The sequence below is a fragment of the Fundulus heteroclitus genome, unplaced genomic scaffold (genome assembly GCF_011125445.2).
Source record: "Fundulus heteroclitus isolate FHET01 unplaced genomic scaffold, MU-UCD_Fhet_4.1 scaffold_146, whole genome shotgun sequence".
Taxonomy (NCBI): Eukaryota; Metazoa; Chordata; class Actinopteri; order Cyprinodontiformes; family Fundulidae; genus Fundulus; species Fundulus heteroclitus.
Window position 1 is genome coordinate 375550 of NW_023396558.1, and position 8108 is coordinate 383657.

Genomic DNA, 8108 nt, shown 5'->3' on the forward strand with positions numbered 1-8108 from the left:
AGAATGAACACCAAACACATTCCTAAACAAGAATTGGATGCACACCGTTTTCATTACTATAGTATTAAAATATTTGGTAAGAATCAATATTACACCCTACAAATTATACCTATAACCTTATGTATGTACCTACACACCAGAGCAAATCTTATTGTAGCCATCTGAAAACATCTGGGCCTGATTCTGGCTACAAGATAGAATGATCACAGTTAATTCAGATTGCTTGGCTTTCCGGCACCTGGAGAGTTGCTGATCATTCTATTCAATTCATTTTCATCTGAGGATAAATTATGCAATCTTTGAGGCAATTAGTTCATAAGAACAATCAAAAATCTAATGGCAAACTGGTTTTGGACCAGATGGACCAGATAGGCCAGATGGATGGTATTCCAACAATATATAAATTATGCAAAAAGCCCCTAGTCAGGAACCTACACGTTAGGATACACTCTGCTGTTTCAAATATCCAACCAGAAATGATGCTGATGGTCAAAGAAAGTGTGCAAACAACGCACAAGGTGTGCATCCAATTCTTTATTTTTAATATCCATTCAAGGTGTCTGTTGTGTGCTCATTCTGTCCTGAAACAAAGAACAGTTCAAATTATCGTTTAGAATCTCAAACCTATATCAAATTCATGTGAGTCAGTCAAGATCTGGCGCTAACTGTTGAATTTCATAACATAAGAGAAAGCTTTTATACTAGACAATCAATGCTAGATTTAACTCTGCTGAACTTTTAAAAAGCACCAAAAAAGTACAGATCACTGAGCTTGATCCTTCTCATAAACAAAGTCTAAGGTTGTCCATCTAGGTGGAGAATATAACATTCAGGTTGATCTTTTAAATGGCACAAGTCTAAATCAGCAAGAAAGCTGCAATTGTGGTCCTGTCATCATTTTTTCCACCATATTGCCTCAGCCTCCAAAAATTTGCTGAAACTCGTTTGTTTTAGTGTCAAAGCTGCGCAATGAAGAGATTTTCTACCTTAATGTTTTGGCAGCAGCCAAAGCTTTTCGCTCTCTGACTACTTGGTACCAACTCAGCTTTACTGCTGTGAAGTGTTTGCTAATAATTATATTTACGGTAAAAAATTATGCTGTTTGAGGTAATGCAAAATACAACATGCTCCCTGAGGGTAAAGACGACGACACATTCAGTAAAGCGTGATTAAACCCTGAAGGGTGTAAAACGAACTGTTGATACATTTAAACATGTAGTAAAGAGATATTTGTCAGCAACTTACATGTTTTACAACCACTGTAGACTTTCCTAATATTGCACAGCTGGGGCAAATGTGCATATAACATAGCTTTTCTGTCTCTTTCACCTCTTATATGGATTATTCTTCCTTAGACTCAATCATCTCCATCACATGAAGATTCTTATTTTGCCTCGTCATATATTAGGCAGCCACAGCCTTTAAAAACACTGAACATAGAACTAAGTCTTAAATAAAAAAACAACAACATAATATCTGATCATAAATGCCTAGCATCACGGAGAATAATGTTTGAAACATTAAAACTAAATCGACAAAAATGAATGTGTTGGCGACGTTGCATCAGCTGTTCGAGGCGCCAATGATTTACTTGAGGGGCACACACTGGTAGTTATAATGAAGCCACTCTGTGGTCTCAAATGACTTTTCTGGATTGGACTCATGGGTTGCGAATCACAAGGCGGCATCTAACCAATAACGCTGTAGGCAGAGCGCATTGCCATGAGCTGCTCTGGCAAGGAAACAAACGTTTGATCAGGTGATTGTCTCTGCCTTTTCCACCCTGCAAACACTGTGATCCACACGTGTTTCCTTCGCCCTCGGGGGGGGGAGCACTGTGAAGGGTGCGGACACAGAATGGGTTGTCGAGGCTGACTTACCCGAGAGCTCGCAACCACAACACCTGAGGGGTGATACTCACAAACCTGTATCAACTATAAGCCAGAATACGAAAACAAAGTGTGACAAAAAGGGCCACAACGTGCAGCACAGCCACAGCGGACTGTTTGTGGGTGCAAACGGCGCAGTGCAACTTAATGATTCCTCTGTGTCAACACACAATAATATGCTGAGGAGGTTGCACAAAGGCCCTTTGCTTATATTTCAAAACTGAATGCATTTGGACAGTCTGCACGAGGGCAGTAGCACAATCGAGGCAAACATAAAAAAACACTCCAACACGCTTCTTCTGCATATTGCTAAGTTAAAATGCTGCTGAATGGACTGCCATGCCTCTTGGGGTTCTGCATCCAAGGTCCTTCTCCTGATTGCTTGTATGTTGTGAATGACAGAAATAATCTGTAAAGTGGTTTACAATGGTTCAATTCGATTACTTTTATTCATATAGCACCAATTCCACAACACTTGTAATCTCAAGGCACTTTTACAACGGTCAAATTCAATTAAATCATACAGGACCACATTGGTAAAAAATGTTTCCTATCTCAGGAAACCCGGCAGATAGCATTGAGTCTAAACAAGCAGCATTCTCTCCTGAAAGAGAGCCACAGTGGACATGCCGTCGCATTGTGCATGACTTGTGCAGCAATCCCTCTACTGGAGAATGCATGAAGCGACAGTGGAGAGGAAAACTCCCCTTTAACGAGGAAGGCAAAAACCATCCAGCAGGCTCAGTGGTGGTGTGTTGGTTTGTGTTCTTAAGGGATTTAGAGGGCTTCACAGTGATGCTGTTATCACCAGTGTTGTCTTGAAGCAAGAAGGTCGCTGGGTTCAAATACGGTCCCAGAGTCTTTCTGCATGAAGTTTTGCATGTTCTTGTAGTACCTTGTGCAAGTGTCCTCTCTCGGTGCTTTGGGTCAAAAACGACATGTCAGGTTAATTTGCATCTTTAAATGCCCCTTAGGAGTGAGTGCGCGGGTACACGGTTGTGTGTCTCTGATTTGTGCTTTGGGCTGGCAACCTGCCTCTTGCCCAATGGGTTCTGGACATTGAATGAATGCCTAAAAATCTGCTTATGATGTAAACTGCACAAGGTCTATAAAGTCCGCCAACTTTACCAGCTCTGCGTGCAAGTGCAACTTGCAGGAAAGCCACTGGTGTTGCTTACTGTTGTGCTCAACGACCATGTTTAGCTACCTTTTGCTGAATTTTCTTCGGTTGTATCTCAGAAATTCCAACGTCCGTGTACAAATGGAAAGCAGTGTTATATTGGGGAGAGAATCAATTGTCTTTCCTAGTGTCTCAGTTCAAAGCGTTGTTTTCACTCTCCTTCCAATCCAAACATCTCAAACAGCCAGGGCAGGTAAAGAGGAACTCCTTAACATTACCAACAAGCTATACACGTCACAATCCGCTCTGGTGTGTTATTTGCCTTGCATGGAACTTCAAGCTACCTTCAGGGCAGACACACTCAAAATGAGATAAAAGGGATTAGGGGAAGGGGGGGGGGGGGGGGGGGGGGGGGGGGGGGTCCAACGGCCAAACAAACAAACTATCACTCTCCTGCTGTGCTGTAGAAGAGGAGCAGGGCAGCAGGGGGGTGGGGGTGGGATGTGACTGAATGATAACTCCAACACACACTGGTGTGGCAAACGGCAATGGCAAAGGGGGCTAAGGCGTATCGTGGATGACATAATGTAACATCTGCAACTGGTGACTAAAAACTCCAGCTGAATAGTTCTTGTACCTCACTGCTATCTGATCTTTTTTTTTTCAGAAAATGTGTGTTTTATAATCAGCATCATCACATGGAAATAGACTTCCTGCTGAATTAAGTTAAATTCATTACTTGCTTAGGCAACCTTTGGAAGACACACTTTTGTTGTAGACAGAAAATAGCTTTTCCCTACCGCTTAAAGTAAAATGCATTAGTTGGCAATGGGGAATAGCGCTAACAAGCTCATATGTGTAATATTTTTCACATAGTCATGTAGTTTTTTTTATGTTTTTTTGCTTTTTGTCATCATTAAAACATTGTAGTTTGCTTTGCTGCCTCCTGATTGTTGTCTACCTGTGTTTCACACAATGTCAGCGTTGGAATCCAAAGTCAATTCCTAGTTTGTACCCACAAACCTGATGAATAAAGTTGATTTTTATTCTGATTGGAATATTAAAAGGTAAATTCTCTCACCAGGCTACCACCACAGCTTCTTTTGATAACTCGATACAAATCAGCCAACCAATAAATGATATCCGCTCAAAAAGAATCCGATATTTGGCCCTAAAGAACATGCGTAGTACATTCACTTGGAAAACAAGCATCACGTATTTACGCAACATAACTCTGGTTGCCCTCGCACATATGAACAGAGTTAAAGCTGATATCATAGTTTAAAAAACGGAGACCGTGACTACTGCATTAATCAACTTATACTCAGGGCAATTTATACTCATCAGCATAAGGTTTGACTACATTTCACACCTCCAGGGAAGCATCTGTTGGGGTCAGCGCCCTCCTCTTTTTTTATCACTCAGGGAGTCTATTTAAACAGATGTAAAGAAAGAAGTGCAACAGCAAGACACTTACCTTCCATGAGCTGCAGGGGTGCAACCATCCTACACAGCAGGGCGAGAAGCACGGCAGGAGACCACCTGGGGAGATACAGCAGACACACACTGCGAGCTGTTTTGGGTCCAATTTTAAGGTACGTCTTTAACCCTATTTTAAAGTTGCTTCTCATTGCCAGCAATTGAAGCTGGATAAATGTCAAATTTAGGTAATAATCCCAAAAAGTCCTCTGAAGAGTCGTCGCCATACTTTGTAAAGATAAAAATGTCTTTCTTAAAGTCATTCAACTAGAAAACATCAAGTCTCACGCTAGAACAAATAACGTCTTCTTACCCTTGACACATTTTGCAGAGTAATAAAAAGGATGCTTTGGAAGGCAATTCCAACTACGTGTGTGATGAAACTCCAGCAAACTCTGTGCTCCCTCTGTCCTCCCTCAGCGTGTAGACCTGAAGTCACTACGGCTCTCTCTCTCCCTCCCTCTCTCTGCCTGCACAAAGGCGCTCTCAGTTTGGAGCTGGGTGACTCCCGGGATCCATGGACTGGGGAAATCTGACTCTTAAAAAAAAACGGAAAAAAAAAAACCTCCCCCTATACTTCTTTACGACGCTCAGTAAACCATTCCTCCTGACATACTGCTTGAAATGTTTTATTGCCGTTTCTATTATATCATGTCAATTTCAGATAACTCACGGTACTTGTTGGAACTTTCCCTCATTAGCATAATCTGTTTAAAACATCCATTTACACAGTTTCAGTTCACACCCATAAAAGCAAACGTTTGATAAATGATATAAAAATGAGGAAATAACAAAGGAAGTGAAAGAATTTAACATTTTAGATATAATTAGGGAAAATAGAAGACCATGCAATTTAGGGTCATTCTTGCTATTTGGTGGCCCTGGGGCAAAGTTTTGCTCTTATGTATGCAACCCTGTAATTATCCACCTTCCACTGAGAACAGAGGAAACAATAGGCTGCATTGCTGTCTTTAAAAACAAGGCTTATTCCAATGTTTTGGGTTTTCTTAAGGTGGGTTCAGTAAATCAATTATGACCTGTATAAATCTTATCTGAAGTAGTTGACTTCTTCAGCTGAAACAGCTGGGCCAAGACAAACTCCAACCGCAGTGAAAACGATCACAGATATTCAGGCAAACTGTGTTTTTATAGAGCTCTGAAGGGGTAGTGCAGGATTTTTGATGGCAGGTTCTGGTGAAAGGTTACAAGCTGTTTATCTTGCCTGCAGTAGAGGTCTCCCTTGGCATCAGAGACTAAAGCTAACAGCTAGTCCGGCGGTGACCCAGGCCAAAAGGGTCTGCTGCCATTTTAAAACAGTTCTGAATGTTTTCTTTGAAATTACATTTTTTTGGTGACTGTGTAAGCAGTTGCTTTGCTTTGGAATAACTATTTACCCGGAAGACAAATTATTTTCACGGGAGATGGAGGCAGGGGGCAGTGCGTCACCAATGATTTTCCTGTGTGAAATGTGCTGATAACGGAACACGTAAAGCTTTTCCACTCAGACCAGCAGACGGTCTGGAATACAATTAAAAAGATGTTTAAAAGAAAATATTGCAGTGGTTTAGTTAACAACCTTTTTTATTGTGTTTTATGGGGCTGTAATATTCTGTTAGATAATTGCTCTGACTGGAAATACCTCACATGTTCCCTTCTATGTACGAGTTTCCCACAGGGTGATCATTTGTAGCACGCTACCTTCTGCCTACATTTCCCAACTAAAATATCAACGGCTGTAACTGTCCAACGCAAATGTGTGGATAGCTTCATAAGAACGGTGCTCCCATAAACTGCTATGATGCTTTTTGTGCTGGAAGTTGTTTTATACAGCAGAAGTCTACTTTGGTCGTGTTCATTTTTTTTCAGACAAGCCATTAGTTGAAGCTCCTGGACAAACAAATCTGGATTTGTGATATTTTTTGCTACTTTCTGATAAAGTCGGAACTTTTCATGTTTTTAATATTTAAACTGTACTGAAAAGGTTACTTAAGTTAGACATACCCAATACCAAAAAACTTATTTTTTCCATAAACGAAACAATAGACTTCATGTTTTTTTTTTGCATAGGACTGACTGACTGAATGGAAGGCTTGCATGTGATAAATGAAGGACTGACCTTGCAGCTTTAGGATACTTTAGTTGGGTCTCACTGTCTAGTTTTTACAAAATACTTTTGTTTCTATCCTTTGTACATTTAATAAAAGGTTGATGGCTGTAGGAAGTACAAATAGTTCAGTGTAGTACTTTTTTTAAATTATGTCTCCAGTCTTCTTTCACAAATAACACAAAAAAATAAAAGGTGTTTTGGTGTAAGCAGGGGGTCTGACAAACAATCCTTGCTATGATGTTTACACCCTGCTATTAGAAAGATGGTGGAATGATAATAGCCCAGAGAAAAAGAGAGGATCCCACCGCCCTCCTTCCCTTCCCTCTCCACATCCACCTTTCTCTCTGCATCTCATCCTCCATGTTAATTTCCTCCTTGAGCCTTTTCTTTTGTCCCCCTTCTTCGGCTACATTTAGCTCCGAGGCGGCCGGATACACCAAAAACTACTTTAGGTTTACTCAGAGGTCAGCGGGGCGTGCGGGAGAACGAAATGAACCAATTCGACACAGACATCGCCCAACCCTTTGTTAAATGCTGCGCTGCTACTTATGCGTCATTGTATTGTCAGTGGGAGTGCTGGGAAGAATTGTTGTTTCATACTTGCATTTAACATATATGTTACTTTTTACTACTTTTTATTTATTTTATTTTACCAATTTTCACATAAAAAACAACAACTAGGTTACTTCTTTAACTAATAGGAGCACAGTTTGTTGGGTAAGTAAAGAGACTAGGAGTCTTACTGTTTTTCCTTTTTTTTGAAGATATATTGACCTGATCAGCCTTCACTGAACCTCTTCCACAGAATGAAGTGTAAAAATGTATAATAGCTTAAAGACAGAGGCAATATGTTAATGAATTAGAAATTTTATCATTCTTACTTATTACTTTGATTTTATTTCTCTAATGTATCAAAACTCTATCTGAATGCTAATTTGGTTACTTAATAATACTAAGTTATACATTTTCATAATGCACATTACATCAGATCACTGATCTTAAAGTGTCACAATTTAAAGAGTGTAAAGACAGAATTCAATAAAAAATAAGAAAAACACAAAAATATTTAAAATAAAGTTAGTTTAGAAATCTCTACAGTCTGTGGCACCCTGAGGTGTTCTTGGAGAGCATTTCTGAGGCGAAGTACAGCTGTGCAAAAGGTCTGCTCTCCCACAAAAGTTGGTTAGGTCCTTTGAATGTGACGTGATGTCATTGTTAAATGTAGAGAACATACAATAGTTTTTGGGGCCAGTAGATCTTCACGGTAACGTAGGGCATTTCCATGCACTGAGGGGTAAGGAAGCAGATCTTGTACAGGATGTGGGCAGAGACAGGGCGCTGGTAGAGGATGGGAAACAGGAGAAATGTGACGAAGGAGGAACATTTGGAGTATTGTTAGCTGATTAAGATATAAAATTATCAAAATTCTGTGTCTGCCTGTCTCTCTCTATCTATCTGTATCTCTTTCTGAAAGGTAAAACCAAAGTTTATAAATATAATTTGAATTTCAAAA

The 8108-nt window shown here is 40.1% G+C and overlaps 1 long non-coding RNA gene across 1 annotated transcript; it reads right to left on the reverse strand.

Moving 5' to 3' along the window:
- Positions 1-4486: 4486 nt before the first annotated feature.
- LOC118558684 lies at positions 4487-4965 on the reverse strand. Its single transcript, XR_004928432.1, has 2 exons — positions 4802-4965; positions 4487-4551 (listed from the first exon to the last, which is right to left on the reverse strand). It is a non-coding gene; the product is annotated as an uncharacterized LOC118558684 (long non-coding RNA).
- Positions 4966-8108: the final 3143 nt, after the last annotated feature.